Here is a 25227-nt window from a genome sequence, read left to right as displayed (position 1 = left end):
AGCTCCATCACCATCACCATCATGTTCACCTTTTCTATGGCCACTCTCAAAGAAATTCCATATGTGTTTTATATTCTTATTGTGATGATATCTACATAATGCATAAAATGGTCTAGATGATTTGAACTATGTGGCACATCCGTCAGACCAAACATAATGTTTATCAACATTTATATCTCTTTCTTTCAAATAAGAAAAGAACATATGAAGCAATGTTATACATAGTGAATGTCATGTTCTTTATCATCACTTATATAAAAGTGATATTCCTTTTTAATTACTCATGCCTGAGCTATACTCTGAACACCATCCAAATCTAACTGTACATGTCTATAAAAAACATGTACCATAATAGTGACCTACTTAGAAAAGAAATAATCTAATTGAATTTCTTTCTAATGAACAAATGAATAGTTCTGTGCAAAATTAGCAACTGATACAATCATTCCAAGTACAATCGTTCCAAGTGGGAAATTATCTCTCAAAGTTTGAAACTTTTGTGCTTGCCACTTTGCAAAAAATGTGTGACGAATATAAGGTTGAATCAAATTCTTAAATCTTTCCATAAATGTTACTATAGGTAACTCCTCTTCAACATATTCCAACCTTTTTGTCTCTTTCCCCAACTTTGTTTCATTCTTCACATACTTGTAACCTTTACAATTCAATTTTTTTGTTACATCAATATTTTCAATTTCTAAAGAAAATAGAGCCAATTCACTGCATGTTTCACATAATCCTTTGATGCAATTTATTTGACCAACTGGACCATCTATTTTATCACATAGAATGGATGATATAAACTCACTTCTCCTATTAGTAGGAGCAACATGAAAACCATATGTGTCTTCTACAAACTTTTGAAATACCTAATAGTGGAGATAAAACCCAATATGATGATGACAACAACATGTTTCAAACACTTTGTTTGACCTCACAAAGTATGGCTTCAATTTTTCAAACAATGTTTGCCCAATTTATACATTAGGATGTTCACTACAAAATGAAACATATAACTCATGATGTGTTGTGTCCAACCAATATTTTGTATGATGTTCATATTGACTAGATGCAATCCTATGCCTGATAACATCTCTACTATTTGATGAGGAAAAAATGTTATCAATCCAAAATGATATATGATTAAATTTTTTAATCCCTCATCAATCCTATCAGAATGAAGTGCTCTACACATGATTGCCCAATTTCCTTCCATAGTACTATTATCCAAAATTAATCTTCTCTTCACAAATTCTCTTATTGTTTTCCTACTAAAACCCATTTAAGAGGAAATTGAAGATATTTGTCTATTTTGGGTCATATTCTTATTTACAACAGACATCAACATCACTTTTCTCACCATGGACTTATCTTTAGTTGAAGACTATTTTCCTATGTTTCTCAAATCTTGTTTAACATTTTCAATCACATTAGTTTGCATGTTAGAAAATCTTCTCTTCTTTGATCTTGTGTCTATACCTAACAATTTCAATGTCTAACAATTTCAATGCCTCTTGCAACTTCTTTTGTGTAAGCAAAAGTGAAAGCAACTGAGCTTGTTCAAGTGTTCTAATATCATCAAATTTAGTCATTATTTCTCTAATCTTCTTATTCATTGACCATTTCTTGGACAAACTTAAGGGTTGAACAGTAGCTGCAAGTGTTCTCAATTTATCCACATCCATTTTATGTAAATGATCTAAATTTTTATGAGAAATACCATTCTTTACAGATTGGGCAATATTTAGGAGTTCATCCATACTAGTTCCTACACCTAATCCTGACCCTTCTCTAACTTCTATTACTAGAATTTCTACAGGGAGCGATCTTGATCCTTCTCCAACATTCATTGTTTGAGATTCTATAGGGAAAAATTCTGACACTTCTTCGAATTCTGCTATTTGAACTTCTGTAGGGAGTGATCTTGAACCTTCTTCAACATTCATTGTTTGAGATTCTGTAGGGAGTGTTCCTGACCCTTCTCCCATATGCACTTCTTCTACTTCTATTGAGCCTTCTTCAACATTTCCTTCACCTTGTTGATTGTCTGCAAATTTTTTCTAAATAAATCAAATTAGATTAAAAAAAATATTGAAACATAATTAAATTCAAGACCATAAAAATAAATAAATTTAATATATATAATTACAGACCTTTTTTATTTCAATGATAACATGCCCCAATCTTCTAAATATTTCTTTGTTCTGCTTCATCAGATCTCTTCCTTGCATATTTGTTTTGCCTTTCTTACTTGTTTCCCATCAAAAAATCATAAAAATAAAAAAATTACCCTTGCCTTAATAAATTTGTAGTAACTTTATAAAAATGTTGCAGTAACTTTAAAACATTCGGCTTCACTATCAACTTTTTGTCCTCTTTGCAGGTGATGCCATGTTTTTTTTTTTTTTTGACATGTTCACATGAACACCAATTATTTTACATGTTTATGTGAACATGTCAAATTATTTTTATGGCAGCCAGAATATTTAGGCACCCATGTTCTCTTGAACATATGTTCACACAAACATATTTTTCATGTTCACGTGAACATAATGTTCAGGTGAACATGATAATTTATTAAATTTTGCTGCTCTTTTCTGAAAAAAATATGAAATTGGCTCTTTTGACCCTCAAAATTGTGAATGAATGACCTCCTGCTGTAAAATTAAAAAATACCAATTTGTGTTGCTCAGAGCAAAGTTTCCAACGACTATAATTGTAACACATATTATATTCATTAAGACTTTCAAATATGAGTTTAACTCATTATAGGTTCATTACCGATTGAACATCAACTAACTTTGACACTTCAAGAAAATTTGTAAATTAGGTCAAAATGTTTTTGAAAAATATATAGGAAATAGGTTATTGAGATAGCTTTCTATTGAAAAAAAATAGATTTATGATAAACCGAGTTCAAGTTATCTGTGTCAAAACAAATGTATGTCTAAATTATGATTGATGTCACTTTAAAACTTCATAAACTATACAATATTCAACCAAATTGAATCAGACCAAATGCATCCTCTAGATATTGATGTTATGAATCCAACATTGAAAGAATTACCTCATTATCATTTCTAGAAGAAAAAAGTTATGTGTGTCAAGCAGACCATCACTTTTTTTAAATATTGATTTTCATATGTACTACTTTGCGGAGGAGAAGAAAAAATTGACCTAAATAATTTTTTTTTAAATTAAAAAATATGCTTACAAAGTAGGAATAGAATACTAGAAATCACTAGTTTATGTCATCTTGAAATTATTGACAGTTTTAGAGATATAATCACTCGAATGTGAGGTTTGTTTCAAAAATATTGATTTCAGTGTCAAAATTGGTCAAAAAGTGGAACCCATTATTGTGGGATCACCCCTTCCTAAAATGCTAAGATTGCAGGGTGCACAGAGAATTAATCCATTGAAAAATATTTCAAAAATCTTCGAACTAATCTAATCATCTAGATCTAATTAGTTCTTTAAGTCATATTTTGCATTATGTATATTTCCTCCTATGCTAAAATGGAAGCTTTGGAATGGGATATGGACATTCACCACAAGTTTATGGTAATTAATTTTGTGTGATATTGTAGCTTTTGTGGTCTATGGGTACACAAATCTAGAAGAATAGACAACTTACCTAAACTGATTGATGGCATACCCTAAAGAAATGTGCTCTAATCATTGTAGGATATACAATGACATGATTCATTGAGAAGGCTTCAAAATGTTTTGGGTAAATACAATTGGTAGGTTGAAAGCTAGACTCTACCTTCTCCTTGCCTATCCCAACAAAATGCTTACCTATCACTTAACCCACAATTAATATTTATGACCCATGCAACACCAATCATATTTTCTTCATACTCCTATCATATCACACATACTCTATATGCTTCTCTAGTCTATTTATTGCTTTGTTGTATATGATTTATTGATTTTGACTAGGGGATTAGTTCAACATATTTTCCTTTTCTCGCAAACCCTTTAATATTAGATTAGCTTAATTAGCTTTCAAAGTCACACCTTCAACTGATGAGCTCACAACCTCAATAAACTTGGCCTGTACACCTTCATTAGTCTTCTTTATCCAGACTTTGTAGAAGTTCTTTTTGGCTTCCTCTTTGTCCATGATCATGTTCTTTCCTTTGTTATCAGGGTTCTTCTCCTTAGACCTTTTTATGATTTTAATTATCTAAAAAGATTACCTATACTTTTGTAGCAATAATAAGTCATGCATGTTCCCCTTGAGGGTCCTCAGTAGTTTGTTTGACTAATCTTTAGTTTGCAGTACTCTGGAACATGTCTATTATAACCACATGTCAAACATGTTGGTATAGTGAAATTTTTCTTCCAAGCAAGATTTGATGTTTTCTTGGATGAATTGTTCAATCTTTCCTTGGATCTATAGATCTCAGCCTTGTGTCCATACTTGTTACAAAAGTAACACTATCCATCAAATCTTCTCATTTAGATGAGATCAACAATCTTTTGCCACATAACCATACCACTGGCATGTATGACAATATCCATTGAAGTTAGTACGTGTGTAAGAATTTACCTAAGGGAAAAATTCATCTAGGAACTAAGAACTCAAACACAAGCACAACTATAGACCAAGAGAGAGAGAGAGAGAGTATGATTAGAATGATGATATATTCAATATGCCATATTAAGAGTACACTAGGAGTGTTTGCATATAAAGGCCTCTTAGGAAACACCTAGAATATCTCTAGAAACAACCAGGAGATAAGACAACTAAGCACCTTATCCAACATTCTAGATGAATGGATAAGAACGACAAAGTGTCATTTGTGTGTAGAAGATTCCTGTGTTGTAGACAACATGTGCTTAAAAGAGGTGTAGACCCCTATGATGTCATCATGACAACTCACAAGAGTGCACAAACTCCTAAGTGTCTCACAAATAAAAATAATAAAATAATATAAAATAATTAAATAATGCATTAACCTAAGTAAAGTTAAGTAAATGTAAATAGTGAATACTTATTTACACCAATAGTATGAATAATAGATGGAACCTTTCTATGGCACCATAGGTTAGAGATGTGTCATATTTTACCATATCAATGATAGGTTGGTTTTGTAGGTTTCTTACCTTTACATAATGTTTTCGTTTGTCTTTTGTGATTTTGGTCCTTGCTTCTAGAAGAATCTCCTACTTTATTCTTTTTATCAATTTCATAGCCAAGATCTATTATGCTCTTGGTCTTTCTCTAGGATTTGAGTTTCTCATCTATCTTCTCATAGCTATCATTGAGATTCTTCAACTTCTTATTTCTCTCATTTGTGCTCTTTATTTCCTTAGTCAGTTTGTGGATTTGTTCATTCTTTTTTCTTGCATCCTCCTGAGCTATTCTCTTTGATTCTAATGCTTCTTTTAATGTATCCTCAACTTTCTCTATTGCCAACACTACATTACCTTTCAAATATTTAGTGTTTGACTTAGCTTTGCTAAAGTTTCTTCTAATTCTTTCTTCAGGTGTGTGATTGATTTTTTAGCTTCTCATTATCAGTCATGAGATCAATGGTAATTTCCTTAGATTCATTTGTTACACTATGTTCTTCCATTCGATCAATAATTTCATGAATCTCATTGAGTTTCTTTCTTTTTGTCAATGACATTCTTAACTTTTCTTTTAGATCCTCAATAGTTTCAAGAGCTTCATCACGTTGCTTCTTGTATCTAATGGTTGTCATTTGATCTTCCCTCAAGCTACTAGGATTTTCATTGCTAGGGTATGATCTCTAATACAAATTATGTTGGAAATATAAGAGGAGTAACTGAGAGGGGAGGGGTGAATCAATTACCACTAAAATAAATCCTAGATCCCTTAGATGTCAATACAAATCAAAACTCTATTTATACCATATTCTACTAAAACTCGGCAAACACACATGCACTCAGTTTACACTAGCAAATGATGTAACTTGATAAACATTTAAATAACTTGGTAACTTCTTAACATGAAAACAATAAGATATTATTTATGATTAATCTTATTTAACTTAGTTGCATACACATAAATAAAATAGCTTGAACATAGTTGACACCAAGATTTAACGTGGAAACCTAATTTGGGAAAAACCACCAATTGCAACTAGTTATTGATTTTCAATCTTTTGAAGTGAGCCCCGTTAGGAGCCAAACCTGTTAAAGGTTACAAAACACACTGTTAGGTGTGACCCTGTTAGAGGATTTAATCACCCTATTAGGAGTGGCCTTGTTAAGAGGTCTTAAGACACTTCAAATAGAAATGCCACCTTGTTAGAAGATTTACAAATAATTTTAAAGCAAACTTTGTCAAGAGATTTAGATCACTGTTACAATGATTAGAAAGTAACAATGAGATGACCTTATTTCTGATGCAACTAAATTATTGATTATAGATCTCAATTCTAGCTTGTATACTTGATCTCTTTTGATCAAATATATATTTGTAGCTCAACAAGAGTATTCTTCTTATCCTTCTAATTCACTTCCTCTAAGCATCATCTAATCTTCAATTATGTTCCACACATTCAATCCTCAACTTGACATTATATTTATATCTTAGACAATGTCAAGTTGACTTGAATACAAGTTTGAATACTTAATATTCATATCCTTGGTCAGCTAGAACCAACAAATAAATTAATTGAACTCAATATGCCAAAATAAGAAAATCCTTTGTTAGCCAACCCTACTTAGTAGATCCTAACTCAAAGTGATTTTCTTGTGTTAACCAAGTGAACTTGGTTAACACTACATATTTAAAAAGTTCCTTTGATAACCAATTGAGCTTGGTTAACACTGGTTCCATCCAACATTTTCTTCATTAACTGAGTGAGCTTGGTTAACACTCAACTTCTGCAAACTTTCCTTTGTTGCCTAAGTGAACTCGGTAGATACTGTCTTCTAAACTAGGCAAACTCTAGAAGGCTCGATAGACATAAGAAAGTGTCTTTAATGCCCAAGTACGCTTGATATACACTGACTAGCAATGATATGACATTTTATGTAACATCAAAGACAATACACAATTAATCAATTGTTTCCAACAATCCCCCTCTTTGGCATTGATGACAACACAACATGTCATAATACAATGGAAAGGAACATATCCTTAGTTTCATTCTGATTCTCATGCATGAGAACTCCCTCTACCTTCAATTTCTCCCTCTATCAACAAAAGTCTATTTTCAACATCTTCTTCTGATAGAAAACTTCCCTTCTTTGATATCAAACCAAGTTCACTTTCTTTAACATCTATGGAAGTATATACTCTTCCCCTTGATAAAATTTCTATGAGCTAGGTATGACAATAAACTTCTTTCTCTTTGACATCTCATGTCAAAGATAATATTCTATGAATATCAATGTACCTTATCTACTAATTCATTTGCAATGTGCCCTTGTCAATACTGCATCAACTAACTGATCTTCAACATGCTTTGGTTGATGCATTACTAAACTTCTTTTAGTGAGCTTTAGATAGGAGAATGACCCCTAAGTTACCTCTTAGATAAAAAATGCATCCTTAGGTAATGGCTTAGTGAATATATCTTTAATTTGCTCTTTTTTATTCACATATTCCAATATTACCTCTTTATCTTGTACCAATTCTCTCAAAAAATGATATTTTATAGAAATGTGCTTGGTTTCAGTGTAAATCACAAGATTCTTTGATATATTAATTGCACTGGTGTTATCACAGAAGATAACCATTGGATCTTTGATTTCTATCTTCATATCTACCAATAGTTTCTTGAACTAAACAACATTTGAATAATTAACTACTGCTACCACATATTATGCCTTTGTTGTGGACTGAGAAATACAATTTTTCTTCTTGCTTGTCCAAGACACTAGTCTTTTACCAAGGAAGAATGCTCCACCATTGGTGCTCTTTTTGTCATCAACAATTCCTACCCAATAAACATTTGTGAATGATTTCAAATCAAAATTGCCTTCCTTTTTGTATTATAAGCCATATTCTTTAGTACCTTTTAGATAACTCATGATTCTTTTGATTGCCATCATGTGATTTTCTTTACTATTTGTTGAGAATCTGCCACCATACCAACTACTAATGCAATATCAAGCCTTGTGTCCATTACATACTACAATTTTCCAATCATTGATCTGTATGTGGTTTGATCCACCTCCTTGAAATCATCATTTTTGGAAAGCTTATGTCTAGTAGACATAGGTTTTCCAACTATTCTTGAATCTTCCATTCCAAACTTCTTTAGCATCTCCTTGATATATTTGGATTAAGTAATGTAGATACCATCTTTCTTCTATTGGATCTATGATCCAACAAAGAATTTTATCTCTCAAAACATAGACATCTCAAATTCTTTACTCATCTCTTCTAAAAATGTCTTGCATAAGTCATCATTTCCTATAAATAAAGTGACATCCACAAAAATTTCTACTGACGTAATCTTCTTGTCTGGTCCTTCTTTGATGTACATACTACTATTATCATTTGTTCTTTAAAAAATAATCTTTGTCATGTAGTTATGAAGTCTTTCATACCAATATCTGGGAGCTTACTTGAGACCATACAATGCTTTGTGTAATTTGTAGATCCTATCTCTTTTGCTAGGATCTACAAAACCTTCAGGCTACTCTATGTAGACTTCCTCATCAAGGATTCCATTCAAGAATGCAAATTTTACATACATTTGATAAACTCTAAATCCTTTGTGAGCTACATATGCTAGCAAAGTTCTAACACCTTCAAATCTTGCAACATGAGGAAAAGTTTCACCATAATCAATACTTTCTTCTTGAGAATAACCTATAAAAATAAACCTTGCTTTGTTTCTAAAAATTTCTCCATATTTATTTAGCTTATTTTTGAAAACCCACTTTGTGCCAATTACGTTTTTATCCTTGGATCTAGGAACAAGAGTCCAAGTCTTATTCTTCTCTATCTATTCTATGTCATGCCCAAAATTTATGGGACAAAACACATCTATTTTTTTTTTTCTAAATAAAAGGAACAAGAGAAAAATCTGAAGATAAAATACATAATCTATGCTTAAACTTGGAGATGGTAAAGTTAGATGATGGCACGAAGATTGTTCCATTCAAAATATGGATTTTCAAGTTTCCTATGAGATGGTCATCTAGGTGCTTATGATTGAATGCAAAACTAAAATTAAGATGTTATGGATTTAATCCCCTCACCTTCTACACTCCAATTGAGACACTCTGATGTGCAAGTGAGATTCAAATTTGTGTTAATGTAGTTGAAAAGGTTCTAAAGACTATGAACGAGAAGATGATTAATAATTGTCTTAAGTGCTTTGACTGCAAGTTGTCCTACCACAAACATATTCCCCCATAATCATCCATTTCCTTTTATTTGCATAAATATATAGAACCCCTAAACTTCTTACACCTCACCCTTCCTTGGCCTTGATCACTTCGATATACTACTAGTAGGTATTTTAATTATCTATTTAATTATCATTTATTTGTTTATTTGATTCTATTTTTAAAATTATTTATTATTATTATTTTTATTTGATTATTGTTTACTTATTTATCGGGTGTTAGTTTTAAAATTAAGTATTGAGTATGTATTTTATTTTAATTTCAACTAATTCTTTATTTATTTATCAATTATTCAAAGTACCAATAACCCAAAAGAAAAAGTAAATCAATGTAATTAATTACTATTGAATTAACATGTCACAAAAAGGATATGAAATTTTAAAAACTAACATTGCTAACCATCATCATTTTTGTCCATAAGATTAAAATGCTAATAATTTTCCCATAAATATCATACATTCCTAATCATCCCTTAAAACAACCTACTTTATTAATTTTATTTAACCCTTAATTACACTTCCATTAATAAAATTCAATACTATTATTTTCCTACAACCTAGCTTTACCTCTACCTAACCATAACTTGAAATAACAAAACAAACAATTAAATAATACCAGCATATCTTTAAAAAATTGCATTACCTATGTACTTCTATGCCCACCCCACTTACTTACTCTTAAAAAAACTAGAATTCCATCTCTCCAATGCAAATTTCCATGAAGATAAGATCACATGCCTATCAAGCTTTTATCCAAGTGGGTGATTAGGGTCCCATCATCATATCAAAGGTGGTTGCATCAAATCTCAAGGAGGAATGAGTATTAATGTCATGTTTCTAATGTTCAACCACCCTTTCCCTTGTCCGTGATTATAAAATTATTTATTTTTAACTTATGATTTGCAAGATATTATTATCTTATTTAGGGCTATTATTTTATTGACCTGTATTGGCCAGAGACATTAGTTGGTTTTGCTCATACATTTTCCAGAGAATGAATATGCATCTATATGCACTTTGTTTTTAAGTTGAACTTATTGCCTTGTTTTCTTCATAGTTTTCTCTATGGTTTCTTAAATTTGAGCTGACATAATTTGAACTTTGCATTATGTATTTCAATGCTTAATTCCATATAGTGAAGTCTATGGTTGATACATGACAACTAACTTATTATTATCAAACTTAAATTGTAGGATACTCTTATATGAGGCACAATCCAACCTTTTACATGTAATTTTATGAACTTTTAATACTCCAATTTTATTGTTGATGTCTCCATCATGACTACGTATTCATTATTAATTAGAAACAAAATCTACACTTAATATGATTCAATATTGAACACAAATGCATCTAAAATTTTCATATAAGACTTGAGGAAATAAGAATAACAAAATTATAATCTCCTATTCATATTTCTAATGTCTACCACAACACTTATTCCTTTTCTCCAATGCATCCATATCCAAGAAAATGAAACTACAATTGCAAATCAATAGAATTATCTTTCAAAGTTCTCTCATTTCTCCCATACTACACACTTGTCATACATAAACATAGGAAGGTGAAGAAAATATTTTGCAATATATACACAATGGAATTGCTTCTTTCACAATACATAGATGACTCACAATCTCTCTATTGACAAATGAAATAGAACAAAGACAACACTCTCACAACACAATATAATCACATAACAAGATGGATTTTTCCCTCTATTTCAATACAAAAATAATAGTGTCTTCTTCTCCTATGAAATGGAAAGATTACAAGAGCTCCAATTTTCCATGATCATCAAGGAAAGACCTACAAAGAGAGACAAAAATGGGGAAACATGGAGACTCACCTCCCATCCTAGGCCTAAAACAGGCCACCCACAAAAGCCTGGGGAAACAAGGCACAAATGGTTGCACACTTCACATTCATATATCATGCATAACTATAACATCACAACTCAACACAACACAATACCACCCATCCCAAGGATTGCACATAGATTGAACAATAGAATCAAGATATAGGGTGAAGGTGGCTCTCTCCATGAGGAGAATTCAAATCCAAGAATCTCATATATTCACATAATCCCACAATTCACATGCCCTTTCAAGGCTTAACAATATCTTCCCTCTTCATACACCTCCTTATACCTCCCAAGAATGAAAGTAATCATAAAGTCCATACACCATTGAAACACACCAAAATAATCTCCACACATGGGAGAGTTTCTCAACTACATGGGTGAACCCAACTAACCCTTTCACCCAAGCATCTCTTCCCTCCCAAGGGTGAGTGATGCTTCACACCCAATTTACACAAAAAACAACATGAATAAAATAAGATTCAAGGAAGAAATCACATAAAACTTTACACATTCAATATACATACAACAATATTCTTCACAAACCCACATCTACACCATATCAAATCTACAATGCAAAGAAGAAACACCATATCAAATTTTCAATGCAATGAAGAACACCATGGATCATGGATACCAACCTCACTCCAAGAAATGAAAAATGAAAGTTGTTGTAGAGCTCCTTATCCAATTTCTCAAACCCTAAATGTCTCTAAAGTTAGAGAGTGGGAAAGTGGGTTTCTAGTTTGGTCGTGCCCCTATATATGACTCCTATTTTCGGATTCAATATAAAATGCATTCTTTTTGGGGTCTCCTAGGTCTTCTAGGCACCCTAGTAGTCACTATTAGCCCCCTAAATTAAAGTATTATCATGGGTAGGGTTTATTTTCATCACAAATTCAACTTAGATCTACTTTTTGGCCCTCACAATGCTAGTTAAAGTCAAATTTCAAATTTCTTATGGGGGTAACCTTTGTTTCCCTTAATAAATCAAGGTAATTGAGTCTAATTCTTAATTAAAGAATTTAATTTGAGATAAGGTGGCTACATGATCCATCTTTGGAGAACATGTCATTTTTACATACGAGTACAAGTGTCAAGTGACCACACAAATTCACTATACATCACACATGACATGTTTTGAGTCTACTCATGAAATACATACTACACACATACATCTCATGTTCAAAAAATAAACACATCACAATGAGGTTTATGAATCTTCTAAAGATTCACCGTGGTAGTGTCATATTAACATGTGTTTATACCTTGTTTCCCTGTTATGTTTCCATGGTTCCTTTCCTACACAATAAGCTCAAGCATTAGTAATCCAATGAAAAATAACATATAAAATACATATGAAAGTAAAGATACATGATAATTTCATTATTCTAAAATTCACATATAACACATTTCATAATTAACTTCCTATTCTCCATCATTTTCTTACATGCATTTAATCATTAACCCTTAAAAATCTGAATATTACTGGCTTTCCTAACAAGATCAATTTAAGCATTTTGAATCACAACATAATTCCATTTTCTATCATAGTAGTGAAGTACTGAATAAATATCCATTAATTCATCGATTATTCCAAATTAAGTCCTAATACTGATCATAATGGAAAATCAAAAGATAAATATTATCGGATAAGTAGAAAAATTTATGGTCCATCAAATATCAAAATGTCAGTTGAGATATCCCATCCCAAGTCACAAAATAAAAATATAGTATCTATGCTATGATGGGTTAGGGTGAGGCTTCACATCCTCCCCCTTGGGTATGAGCTTCCTTCTGGAGTTTAGAAAAAAGATAGGGGTACTATGCTCTCATCTATGATGCATCCTCCCATGATGTTGTAACCTCATCATAACAGTCCCACTAGACTCTAATTTGGTCTAGCTCTCTCCCTCAAAGGGAGAGGGTCTACCCAGACAAAATGTGAATAGACTCCAAGGCTATCTGTCCACCTAAATCCACCTAAAAGGCATCCCAATCTATGAGGCGAGACTCATCATAAATATACTTCCACAATATAAAAACATGAAATACATCATGGATACACGATAGGCTAGGTGGCAAGGCTAGACAATAAATGAATGGTCCTATTTGCTCCAAAATCTCAAAGGGTCCAACAAAATGAGGTGCTAACTTAGAGCCCTTTCCATAATGGATTGGACTCTTATGAGGTCGTACCCTCAGGAATACTCTATCACCCACCATGTACTCTCTACCTATCCTCTTGGCATTTACATACTTCTTATGTCTATCTTAGGCTTCTCTGAGTCATTGCCTAATCTATGCCACCTATTTTTCTATGTCCTTGACCAAATGCAGTCCAACAAATACTCTATCCTCGATCCTATCCCAACTCAAGGGTGTCCTACAAGGTCTACCATACAAGGCTTGGTAGGGTGGCATACCAATGGAGGAATGATGCCCATTATTGTAGGAAAACTCGACAAGATGCAAGTATTTATCCCACTTAACCTTGTTATCCATCACATAAATCCGCAACATATCCTCTAAAATATGATTAACCCTCTTTGTTTGTCCATCTGTCTAAGGATGATAAGCAGTGCTGAAGTTGACCTTGGTGCCCAATGCTGCCTATAATTCCCTCCAAAAGGATGATGTAAATAAGGAATCTCTATCTGAGATGATCTTATGAGGAATATCATGAAGTCTGAAAATGTCTCGCAAGAACACCTGTGCAACTGCAGGGGTGGTGAAGCTAGTCTGAACTAGTGAAAAATGAGCAACTTTGGTCAAGGTGTCAACCATCACCATGATGGCATCATGGCAACAAGAAGACATCAGAAGACCAACAATAAAATCCATGGAAATAGTGTCCCACTTCCACTCTGGTATCTCATGGGGCTTCAAGAGTCCACCTGGATGTCCATGTTCCATATTAACCCTCTGACACTCAAGACATCTGGCTACAATATTAACAATCTGCATCCTCATACCTAGCCAATCATATAGCTGTCTTAAGTTGGTTGCATAAGGTGCTTAATGAGCCTCTAGGATAATACACTCATGCAAGTCTCTTATGGAGGGTACATAGATGTGCCCTTTATGTCATAATAATCCCTCATAATCCAATGAATAATCAACAAATTTACCCTCAAGAGGTCTCTAGGAGTGGACTATCTGATAAAATTTTGCATAAAATTCCTCCTCTGGTAAGTGGTGCATAATACACTCCCTCAAATATGTGCTTGGAACCATGGAAGTGAGCTAATGACATCATCTACTCAAGGCATCCCCCACTACATTGTCCTTACCCTTAATGTAATGCACATCAAAATCATACTCCATAGGAACTCCATCCATCTCCTTTGCCTAGCATTGAGATTTGGCTACATGAAAATATACTACAAGCTTTGGTGATCTAAATGAAGTTCAAATCATTGCCTTAGAAGGAAATGACACCATCATGCCAATACATGGACCACTTCCATGAGATCGAGATCATGAGTAGGGTAATTGAGCTCATGAGCCTTGAGCTTCCTAGACTTGTAAGCTATGGCTTGACCCTCTTGCATAAGAACAACTCCAATTCCATCCAAGGAAGCATCTGCGCATGGATCTATGCACAGTACAAAGTCCAATGAGGGGTTGGGTACTACTAAAATGGGTGCACTAGTGAGTGCCCTCTTGAGCTTTTGAAAGGCCTCCTCAAAATTTTTTGTCAAATCAAACTTTTTTCCCTTTCTTTGAAGAGAGGTAATAGTGTGAGCTACCCTAAAGAAACCTGCCACAAACTGCCTATACTATCTTGCCAATCCCATAAAACTTCTAACCTCTATGACACTGGTAGGTGTTGGCCAATCCATTATGGCTTAGATCTTGGATGGGTCCACTCAGATCCCATCCCCTATTATCACATGAAATAGATAATGCACTTCCCATCTAAAAATGACACACTTTGACAAGCTACCATAAATTTGATTCTCCCTCAACCGCTGCAATACCTGCTGTAGATGCTCTTCATGTTCCTTCTCATCATGAGAATAAACCAATATATCATCTAGGAACACTACTAAAAACTTATCTACAAATGTGTAGAATACCCCATTCATGAGGCTCATAAATATAGTTGGGGCATTCATTAGACCAAAAGATATCACTGTAAACTTGTAGTGACCATATCTTTTATGGAATGTAGTCTTGTGGATGTCACTTTTCACAATGCACAACTAATGGTACCTTGAATTCAAATCTATTTTAGAGAATATGTGGGCACCCTATAATTGATCAAATAGGTCATCAATCCTAGGTAGCAAGTATCGGTTCCTAATAGTTACCTTATTCAACTACTGATAATCAATGCACAATCTGAGTGACCCATAATTCTTCTTAACAAAGATCACTAGTGCTCCCCAAGGTGACACACTAGGTCAAATATGTCCCTTCTCCAAAAGTTCCTCTAGCTAAATCTTAAGCTCATTGATCTCATGGGTGGTTATCCTATAGGGTGCTCTAGATATAGGTTTAGCTCTTAGCATGATATCAATATGGAAATTAACTACCCTTGGTGGTGGCATACTAGGACGCTCTAATGGGAACACATCCACAAAATCCTATAATATTAGACAGTCTTTGAGGGAAGGTTCCTCCCCTATATCCTCCTCTCTATCATTGATGGTGATGGAAAATAGCTAACACCCCTTTCGCATGCACTTCTTAAGCTGCATGGCATAAATCATATGGAGGGATACTAGCCTCTGAACTCTTGAAATCACCCTAGGTGTACCATGATCATCTATGCAATCAACCATCTTCTATCTACAATCCATCTTAACATTGTGGGTGCAAAGCCAATCCATGCCAAGGACTACATCATACGAACCCAAGGGAGTAATACACAAGTCTAATATGGTGAACATGTCTCCAATCTAAATTAGACACTCATGAATAAAGGAATCAACTGAAACCCTAGCCCCTGAAGCTAACTCCACCTCCCAATCAACATCTTGTCTAGCTGCCACTAACTTGCATCACTCCACTGCAAAAGGGGATATAAAAGAGTTTGTATCCCCGAAATCAAATAGTATAGTAATCTCATATCCTCTAATCATACCTGTAGCCTCAATCATTATGGCCTAGTGCTTGACTTGGCCATTATCAACCACTGCAAACACCTTGTGGGATCTACCCATATCACCTACTATAGGCTTAGAGGTGGCTCCTCATTGACTACCTACTATGGGATCCTGTGGACACTCTCTTGAAATATGAACCATACCATCAAAAGCATAACAGGGCCCACAAGTCTAAATCTATTATTGTTGACCCTCAGTCCTACTGGATCCACTAAAGCCTCCCCTAGAGGATTATTGAGTCCTAGTTGGCAGTGTAAACTAGGTCTATGGCCTTTGATCATGATTGGGGCCCTATGACTACCATTATTTGGGCTTAGAGCCCTAATAACCCTGAGATGACCTATGTCTAGTGTCCTACTAGCCTCTTTGTTATGTTTGTGGGGCCTTTGAGGACCCCACCAAATGACTTTGATTACCCTTCCAAGAGGGTTTTTGCTATGCTATTTGCTGGAAGGGGTTCTTGTTATGGGACCTATCCAGAGATTCATGTCTAGTATGAATTTCTTTGGCAACCAATATCATCTCAATTGCCTCTCTGAAAGTGGTAGGAAATGCTAGCCGCACTGATCCCTGGAGAGATAAGTTAAGGCCCTTAATGAACTGATGGATGTGTATCTTCTCATCTCTCATGTACTTCACATAAGGAAGTAGCTCCAAGAACTTGCTCTCATACTAGGCCACCATGAGACCCCTCTATTGAAGATCATGGAACTCCTCAACCTGCCTCTGTCTAAAGTGCTCTAACAAATATCTATCTTTAAAACGGTCCAAAAAAGACTCCCATGTGAGTGTCTCTATGTCTACTCTCCCTACGGTCTCCTCTTACTACCACCAATTGGAGGCATCCTCTCATAATAGGTGTGGTCCCATGGGTACAAAATCCAAAGAACCTTTGTAAACTTTGTAGCCATGCCTCTAGACATGTGCCATCTGTGGTACTAGTGAATATGGTTGGCTTGAGTCATATTAACTCACTAATCTCATCCCCAATATCTTAGGGTGCTCTCACTGGTGCTTGCTCTAATGCAAGGGGTGGCTCTATTTGGTGTACTGATGCTTCCCCTTAATCGTCTGCAAGTCTAGGTGGGGGACTCCTACTCCTTTCCTTGATATCAACCCCACGCCCCTTTGCACCTTGCTATCCTGGTTGTGGAATGATAGGTGGTAATCTTTGCTACACTACCCCAATAAGATTATTGATAGCATTCAAAACCTAATCAAGATTTGGAGGTTGCCTCAATGGGGGTCCTCCAACATCTTGCCCTGACTCCTCTTAGCCTGCTCGGTTTTCTCTAGGACCTTTGGCCCTCCAACTGTTGAGATAATGGGTGTTGCACACATTGCATAATATTGTTATTTTATTATTTTATTTTATTATGTAATGTTGTGTCGAGATGGACGTGCAACATGTAAAGATTCCAATGGAATATTCTTGATGAGTTGTATTGTAACATTATGAAAATATTTCATGTAATTATTTAATATTGGGGAAAAGAATTAAATGCCCAATATTAAATGTGGGGTCAGTGGGTTAGGTAGTACATGGTTTTAGCACATGGTTTATGTAATACCACTTGGTGGTTTTGTGGGACTTGCTACTATATAAGCAGCCACAAGGGTAGTTGTTGTAGAGAGAGAGAGAGTGACAAGAAGGAAAAAAAAGGCAAGAGTCAAGCGGGACAAAGCTTGACAGGTTAGCCAAGGGAACATTTGTGAAGGTTGAAAGCATGGCATGGGATGTGTGGATTCATGCTTGTTCACATAGTTTGCTCGGTTGTGGCTATGGCCATGAAGGCTTCCATGGTTGTATGGCAATGGTATTTTTTGCTGAATAATACATGATGATGGATGCTTTTGGAGGCTGGGTTTTTCCCTCAATGAGGGTTTGCCAGGGTATATCTTGTGTCACAATTTTTGTGGGTATGTTGTCTATTCTCTTGCATGTGGATTTTAATTCTGTGTTTATTTCAAATTTATTATGGGTTATGTGGAAATGGTTATATTCTTTATTGTCAAGTTTCCTTACACCAACGACCATTGTGAGTGACTATGGGCATCCTACACAAAGTTGCAGTTCATAGGTTATACATAATGGGTTAGGCTCCTAGTGTTGAAACTAGAAACACTCTAATACTAGAATGTCATGCCCAAAATTTATGGAACAACGCACATCTTTTATTTTTTTAAAGTAACAAGAGAAAAATCTAAAGATAAGATACATAATCTATGCTTAAACTTGGATATGGTAAAGTTAGATGATGGGATGAAGATTGTTCCACTCGAAATCTAGATTTTCAAGTTTCTTATGAGATGGTCACCTGGGTGCTTATGATTGAATGCAAAAATAAGATTAAGATGTTATGGATATAAGCCCTTCGCCTTTTGCACTCCAATTGAGACACTTTGATGTGCAAGTGAGATTCAAATTCATATTAATGTAGTTACAAAGGTTCTAAGGAATGTGAATGAGAAGATGATTAATAATTGTCCTGAGTGCTTTGAATACAAGTTGTCCTACCACAAACATATTCCCTCATAATCATCCATTTCCATTTATTTGCATAATATATATAACCCCTAAACCTCTTACACCTAACCATTCCTTGGCCTTGATCACTTGGATATACTAGTAATAGGTATTTTAATTATCTATTTCATTATCATTTATTTGTTTATTTGATTCTATTTTTAAAATTATCTATTATTATTATTTTTATTTGATTATTGTTTACTTATTTATCGGGTGTTGGTTTTGAAATTAAGTATTGAATATGTATTTGATTTTAATTTCAACTAATTCTTTATTTATTTATCAATTATTCAAAGTACCAATAATCCAAAAGAAAAAGTAAATCAATGTAATTAATTAATATTGAATTAACATGTCACAAAATGGATATGAAATTTTAAAAACTAACATTGCTAACCATCATCATTTTTGTCCATAAGATTAAAATGCTAAATTTTTTTCCATAAATATCATACATTCCTAATCATCCCTTAAAACAACCTACTTTATTAATTTTATTTAACCCTTAATTACACTTCCATTAATTAAATTCAATACTATTATTTTCCTACAATCTAGCTTTACCTCTACCTAACCATAACTTGAAATAACTAAACAAACAATTAAATAATACCAACATACCTTTTAAAAATTGCATTACCTATGTACTTGTATACCCACCCCACTTACTAACTCTTAAAAAAACCTAGTATTCCTATCTCTCCCATGCGAATTTCCATGAATATAGGATCACACGCCCATCAAGCTTTTATCCAAGTGGGTGATCAGGGTCCCATCATCATATCAAAGGTGGTTGCATCAAATATCAAGGAGGAATGATTATTAATTTCATGTTTCTTATGTTCAACCACCCTTTCCCTTGTCCATACGTATGGTTTTCTTTAACTAGGTGTGGTGGAGGGAAATTAGTCAAAGCATTAAAATCAACACACATCCCAACCTTGTTAGGCACCTAGTTCATGGTTTTTAATTGATTTTTATATTTATATTCATATTGGCATATGGTTCTTTCTTGTTATTTGATAGATGTTTTTTTTTGTGTTTTAAATACTTTCTTTTTGAAGGGTACTTGCAATATTTAAGGCTTCTCCCCTATCACCTCTTTTTAAGGGAATATGTATATTTTTCTTTATAATCTCCCCACATGGGAGAGTTTCTCAACTACATGGGTGAGCCCAACTAACCCCTTCACCTAAGCATCTCTTCCCTCCCAAGGGTGAGTGATGCTTCACACCCAATTTACACAACAAGCAACATGAACAAAACAAGATTCAAGGAAGAAATCACATAAAACTTTACACATTCAACATATAGACAACTATATTCTTTACAAACCCAAATCTACACCATATCAAATCTACAATGCAAATAAGAAACACCATATCAAATCTTCAATGTAATGAAGAACATGATGGATCATGGATACTGACCTCACTCAGAGAAATGGCAAATGAAAGTTGTTGTAGAACTCCTTATCCTCTTTCTCCAAACCCTAAATGTCTCTAAATTTAGAGAGTGGGCAAGTGGGTTTCTAGTTTGGCCATGCCTCTATATATGACTCCCATTTTCGGATTCAATATAAAATGCATTCTTTTTGGGGTCTCCTAGGTCTTCTAGGAACCTTAGTGGTCACTATTTGCCCCCTAACTTAATGTATTATCATGGGTAGGATTTTTTCATCACAAATTCACCTTAGAGCTACTTTTTGGCCCTCACAATGCTAGGTAAAGTCAAAATTTAAATTTCTTATGGGGGTAACCTTTGTTTCCCTTACTAAATCAAGGAAATTAGGTCTAATTCTTAATTAAGGAATTTAGCTTGAGATAAGGTGGCTACATGATCCATCTTCAGAGAACATGTCATTTTCACATAATGAGTACAAGTGTCAAGTGACAAACACAAATTCACTATACATCACACATGACATGTTCCGAATCTACTCATGAAATACATAATACAAACATGCATCTCACATTCACAAAATAAACACATCACAATGAGGTTTACAAATCTTCTAAAGATTGACCTTGGCAATGTCATATTAAAATGTGTTTATACCTTATTTCCCCGTTATGTTTCCATGGTTCCTTTCTTGCACACTAAACTCGAGCATCAATAATCCAATGAAAAATCACATATAAAATATGTATGAAAGTAAAGGTACATGATAATTTTGTTATTCTATAATTCACATATAACACATTTCATAATTAACTTCCTATTCTCCATCATTTGTTTACATACATTTAATCATTAACCCTCAAAAATTTGAATATTACTGACTTTCCTAACAAGATCAATTTAAACATTTTAAATTACAACATAATTCCATTTTCTAGCATAGTAGTGAAGTACTGAATAAATATCCATTAATTCATTGATTATGCCAAATTAAGTCCTAATACAAATCATAATGGAAAATCACAAGGTAAATATTATTAGATGAGTAGCAAAATTTACTGTCCATCAAATATCAAAATATATGTCAAGATATCTCATCCTAAGTCACAAAATAAAAATATAGTATCTATGCCATGATGGGTTAGGGTGAGGCCTCACATTCTATTTCTTCATTCATAGCTTCAATCAAAATTTCATTATCCAAAGCATCTTTAACATTTCTAGTTTCAAATTCAATTAGCAAACATGTACCTTTTAATTTGTTTTTTGTCATTGTTACATCTAACTTGTCTCCAAAGATTTGATTAGGTGTATGCTGCCTCTGACATATATTGCTAATGTAGGTACTTTGGTTTTGGAATTTGTTTGATTAACCTCTTGATGATCTTCTATATTAAGCTTGCGTCTCACTATCTGTGACTCTAGTCCATCAAACTCAGTTTGCTCTAGAAACAACTTGGTAGCTTCTCACTGTGACTTAGGTCCTTTTGACTGTGACTTGGGTTGTACTAGTTGCAACTTGGTAGCTTTAGGAGATTTTGGGAACTCAGGAGGTAAGGCCTCCTGACTCCAAGTTGATTTGGCACTGTATCAAGTTCATAATAAACAAATATTCTATAATCCTCAGGTTCTTTGTTGCTCTCTTCTTCACTCTTTTCTACAAACTCATCAATTCTCACATGTGCACTTTGTTGGTCTAAATTTTTGCATAATAAAATTCCTTGTTCCAGGTATAAAAATTTAGATTGGAATCCATTGATGGTGAATTGGGTTCCTAGCTAAAACTTCCATTTGTTAGCCTTTGAAAATTTTTGTTCAAACCCTATGTCTCATTCCATTTCGAATTTCCCTGGCATGAAAGTTTTTTAAAAAAAAAGAATAAGAGAATATTCTTTTTCTACCTATTTTAGGGTTGTTGTTCAATCCTTGTGAAAGAATTTTTACCCCACCATCGGATCTTTTTTGAATCTATGGTCATTGTAAACTCGCTATGGAAAAATGCTCGATTGTTACGTATAGCGAGTTAGCGAGTTGATGACACGTGTCTATGATACTGAAAAAGTGAAGTCTGACACCAAGAATTGTGTTAACATGAGGAAAATTATGGCACGTGCTATGTCCCAAGCTTGTCAATTTTAAGAATTAATGCATGTGAAGAAAATTGTGAAGGGTGTCATCGGCATCCAAGTTTCTTCAAAAATTCGCTAAGTCACTATCAAAAAATCCATGCGACTTGCCGGTGGTGACATAGTGAATGCCCAGATTTTGCAAAAAAGTGTAGTGTTCTTTTAAAGTTGATTTAATCATGGAAATCCCCATGTAGTATTATAAATGTGCACGGACACCTTCTCAGACACCAGCATTCATTGGTAGGTTTTCAATCAACATGTGTTTTGTTCTTCATCACCAGAATTGAGAATCCATCAAAGGTCGCTATATCACTAGCCAGAATAATACCACTTTTTTGGTAGCGACATAGTGAGGGCCCGATCATTGTGAAAGATGATGTTCTTTTATAACAAGGAATGATTTTGAGGATCCTGAAGAAAATCTTATGCAGACTTTTCTTTTACTTCTATGCAAGTTGTGTTTTATTTCTTGGTGTCAGTTTTGATGTTTACCAGGAGGTCGTTGTATCACTAGCTAGATAGTTGGTTTTTTTTGCTGGTAGCGATGTAGCGACTGGTTGAAAAGTAATGGTGTATCAAAAAATCCTCAAAAGTGGGCCCCGAATGAGTGACATGATAAAGCTGAGTTGTGCAGATCAAATTACATGGTGGCATCCTATTGAGCATCTATAAGCTAAAAAATCTAGATTCATTGAAACTCGCTATATCGCTAGCCAGATATTTAGTGTTTTTGCCAGTAGTGATGTAGCAACCTACCTAAAAGTCACAAACATGGCAAGGCCAAGAACATGTGATGCCATTAAAAGATTAAAAAAGTACATGTGTGCGCCAATGTGTTGAGCTAGCTCAGTAACAACAATACCTGGACCCACTCCCCATGTATAAAGCATACAAAGATTTTTGATTGTGATATCAAATCAGGATCAAAGGCCATCATTAACTTGCTATGGAAAAGTGCTTGGAAATTAAGTATAGCGAGTTAGCGAGTAAGGGCCCCACCGTTGTTGCAGTAAATTGTTATCCGCAAGATTAAGTATGGATCAACGATGTTCATTAACTCGCTATGAAGAGATGTCCATAGTTTAAGTATAGTGAGTTGGTGAGCAAGGGACCCACCGTTGTTTCCTTAAAAATTCATTTCAAATATCTGCCATACGATCAAAGCAAGATCAGTGGTTATTGCTAGCTTGCTATGGAAAGGTGCTCGAAAGATAAGTATAGTGAGTTAGTGAGTCAATGACACATGTCCTTGGTCATCTATGGGCCCAGTTTGAAATGCTAGCTTTGAAGGAAAGGTACAGATGGAGCTAGTTTATTGGTTTGACTACTAGCGTGCTAATAAGAACATTGAGTCAGCCTAGCTTTCATTCCTGGATCATAGGATTTTTTAGGGATCAACAATGCAAATTTAAAAGGAAGTGCGATGCTACTCTATTTTTCTATTCTGTGCATTTATGATAAATGAAAGCTTCGCATGTGAGAGAAATAGAGTATAATACAGAAGATTTTCATTCATTCTAGTCCCACACAAACAAAAATTTCATGTTTTCTGAGCACAAGAACCTATTATCACATTGTGTTAAGCTTGGTAAAGACATGAAGCGATTCCTCATCTGTTCGAAGAGCAACTGCAGAAGTTCAAAGAAGGACAATTCTGACAAGTCAAGTAAATACTCATATATAACCTCTATGACATTCTAGTTCCCATTATTATGAAAAAAATGCCTCCTAAGAAAGCATTCTCTAGGAAAGTTAATTATATGGACAGGAATGTCCACAATGATCTGTTAGAATTACTTCCAAGATCCACTACAGAGCCTGCTCAAGTTAAAAGGTTAATATCATTAAACCCTAGGCTTAAAATTGTTGATCGCTTATATGATAAGGGGAACTAGGTTAGGGATGCAATAACTACTCAAAGTGGCCTTGTTTTGTTTAAAAAGTGGTTTTTAGAAAGGAAGTTGTTTGCCCCTCATGCTAATATCTAGAATTTTGATTTGGGAAAGCTAGTAGTTCCAAGTGTTTTCATGGATTATGATTTTCTAGAAGACATTGCCAAAAATTATGACCAAGCCATTAGGGTTGTGAGAATATATGATGGTGTGTCTCTGGTCTCAATTACCCCTGAAGAAATTAGAGAGGTTTTTCACTTAGAACCATTATTAGATTACCATGTGCCAATCAATTTGCTAGAATTAGAAAATGAATACAAAGAAAAGAGAGATGTAATTAGGGGAGGTGCACTGAAGGCACACATTGGTACTATAGGAACTCTGCCAGTAATTACTGCAACCTCTAAAGAACCTTTTAAGAAAAGTCTTTTCACTTCCCAGGCTATAGAGATATACAGGACCCTGTGCCGTGTTTTTGGTGAAGATGAGCAAGATTTCATGCCCATTGGCCTTATGTATATGATGGTTCAAATTGATTCTTTTGGTGTAGATGTTATCTTTGATTTTGCTTCCTTTTTGGCTGAAGAAATTCACATTGGATTAGTTGGAATTGCAAAAGGCAAAGTGGAGAAAACATTTGGCCACTATTCTCTATTAATGCATATGTTCTTGTTCAAGGGGGTGACATATTTTGGTAATGAGATGGAATTGGATAGAGAGGAAAATGGGGAAGCACTGCCAGTCTAGTTGTGGAGCGTAGATATGACCTGGTATGCAAATAATGCCAGTTTTGTTAGATTTGATAGATATTTTGCTTCTAAATTGAGATGTCTCATATTCAAAGACAATCCCAGAATCCCTAAGGTATTAATGGACCTCCTCAGACCTATGGACAAGCCCCATAACTTGAAAGTTTCACACAATTGGGGAGATATCATTCCTTACCCTATTTCTAC

Source organism: Cupressus sempervirens, chromosome 10 (genome assembly GCF_028749045.1).
Source record: "Cupressus sempervirens isolate cs-2001-9-10 chromosome 10, ASM2874904v1, whole genome shotgun sequence".
Classification (NCBI taxonomy): Eukaryota; Viridiplantae; Streptophyta; class Pinopsida; order Cupressales; family Cupressaceae; genus Cupressus; species Cupressus sempervirens.
The sequence above is the reverse complement of the archived record's forward strand: the minus strand, read 5'-3'. Positions refer to the sequence as shown.